Source organism: Penaeus vannamei, chromosome 13 (genome assembly GCF_042767895.1).
Source record: "Penaeus vannamei isolate JL-2024 chromosome 13, ASM4276789v1, whole genome shotgun sequence".
NCBI lineage: Eukaryota > Metazoa > Arthropoda > Malacostraca > Decapoda > Penaeidae > Penaeus > Penaeus vannamei.
Window position 1 is genome coordinate 21,440,127 of NC_091561.1, and position 2,492 is coordinate 21,442,618.

Genomic DNA, 2,492 nt, shown 5'->3' on the forward strand with positions numbered 1-2,492 from the left:
ATAATAATAATAATAATAATAATAATAATAATAATAATTACAATTGTAATGACATTAATGATCATAATAATAATGACAATAATATGAACATTTATGATAACAATAACAATAATAATGATGATGCTGATAATGATAATGATAACGATAATAATAATAATGATAATGATAACAACAATAATAACATTAATGATATCAATGGCAATGATAATGATGATAACAATGATAAAAGTAATATTGATGATGATAATAATAATAATAATGATACTAATGATACGGAAAATAACAATAATAGTAATGATAACTTTGATGATAACAACAACAAAATGATAACCTTGATAACAAATAAATGAAGATAAAATTTTGACCGTTGAAATATACGTAACTTTGCCCCTTTCGTCACAATACCTTTACCATAGTGCCATATGAACTTTGATGTCAAAAGCACGTTTATTTGTTTAAAGCATGGAAACTTTAGATCAATAAGATAATAGAATAGTTAAGGTAATATAAACCTAAGAGAAAAAACCTGGAGGTGCCGGGGATCGAACCCGGGGCCTCTCACATGCAAAGCGAGCGCTCTACCACTGAGCTACACCCCCGTGACCAAAGAGGGAAAGTGTCTGTGTATTTCCCTTTCTGTTTGTGTTTGCGTCCATGCTTCTGTCTCTGTGCCTTCGTTGTTGTCTTTGCCTCTCTCTTTCTGTCTCTGACTGCCTCTGTCTCAGTCTCTGTCTGTCTCTTTATCTATATCCATTTGATTTGTGCCTGTCTCTTCTCTGTCTGTCTCCGTCTCCGTCTAGGTCTCTGTCTATCTCTCATCCTGCCTGTGTATCCGTCTTTGTGTCTGTCTCCATCTCTGCTTCTGTGTTTGCCTCCGTCAACGTCTCCGTCTCTGTCTCTGCCTTTTGCTTTGCCTGTGTCTCCGTCACTGTTTCTGCTTCTGTATCTGTCTCTGTCTCTGCCTCTCACTCTGCCAGTGTCTCCGTCTCTGTCTTTGTCTCCATCAACGTCTCCGTCTGTCTCTACTTCTGTCTCTGCCTCTCACTCTGCCTGTGTCTCCGTCATCGTTTCTGTCTATGTCTCTGCTTCTGTCCCTGTTTCTAGTTACCTCTGTTTCTGTGTTTGTCATTGTTCCTGTCTCTTGCTCTACCCCTGTCAATCTCAGTTTATGTACCTCTACCTCTGTCTTTGTTTTTGTCTTTGGCCATCTCTTTCTCTTTCTCATTCTTTGTATCTTCCTCTATCTCTCTTTCTTATATTCTCTTTGCCTTTCTGTTTTTGTAGACCTCTGTCTCTCTCTCTCTTTCTCTCTCCTTCTTTCTGTCTCTGCCTGTCTTCTGTCTCTTTTTTGTGGCTTAATCTTTCTCTTCGTCTCTCCCTGTATCTTTTTCCATTCCTCTCTGTGTCACCCTCACTTTCTCTCCCTCTATCTCTCTCTTCTCTCTCTGTCTCCCATTGTTTCTGTCCGTCCCTCTCTCTCCCTCTGTCTTCGTCCTCTTTCTGTCCGTGTATCTTTCTGCTTCTGTTTCTATCTTTTTCTGTCTGTCTGTCTGTCTGCCTCCCCCATCTCTCTCTCTCCGTCTCTCTATCTCCCTATCTCTTTCTCTCTCACACACTCTCTCTCTCTGTCTCTGACTCTCTCTCTCTCTCTCTCTCTCTCTTTCTCTGCCTCTGTCTCTGTCTGTCTCTCTGCTTCTCTGCCCCCCCCCCCCTCTCTCTCTCTCTCTCTCTCTCGCTCTCTCTCTCTCTCTCCCTCAGCTTCGTGATGGCTAGCAGCGCTCTCATGCCTTGGCTGCGTTGTCCGTCAGAGCAACAGAAGGAGGAGGAGGAAGATCAAAGTGAGAAGACTGAGAAACTAGAAGGAAGAAAATGGGAGGTGGAGAAGGAAGAAGAGGAGGAGAAGGAAAGGATATGTGAAAGGGCAAAGGCAGAGAGAAAGAGAGAGAGAGAGAGAGAAAGAGAGAGAGAGAGAGAGAGAGAGAGAGAGAGAGAGGGAGAGGGAGAGAGAGAGAGAGAGAGAGAGAGAGAGAGAGAGAGAGAGAGAGCAAGAGCGAGCGATTATAAAATTTACAAGAAAACAAGAAAACATCTGAAGAGGATGATTCAAGGGAGTACAATTACATGATATTCTAAAAACGAAAAACTAATTCAGGTTTAGATCTCAAACCGAAGCCAAAGCCAGAGCCAAACAGTCCAACAGCCCGACTCGCACACGGAATCGGACAAGAGACACAGACATGCAGACCCACTCGACCCAAACAGACCGAGGCAGACAGCGACAGTCCGAGAAGAACACACCCAGAGACCACAAGACAGACCGAGACAGACAACGACAGACCGAGGCGTTCCCGACCACACCCAGACCACAGACAGACACAGACAGACAGACAGACAGCCACGTCAGAGAAGCAGGTCCCCCCCGACGGTTCCTATGAATCTCCGAGACTCTAACCAGCTAACCATCCGAGTGACCGAATCGCAGACCCCTGACC

At 43.5% G+C, this 2,492-nt stretch overlaps 1 non-coding gene across 1 annotated transcript; it reads right to left on the reverse strand.

The window, feature by feature from the left end:
* Positions 1-527: 527 nt before the first annotated feature.
* Positions 528-599, reverse strand: TRNAA-UGC (transfer RNA alanine (anticodon UGC)). Its single transcript has one exon. It is a non-coding gene; the product is annotated as a tRNA-Ala (tRNA).
* Between the last annotated feature and the right edge of the window lie 1,893 nt (positions 600-2,492).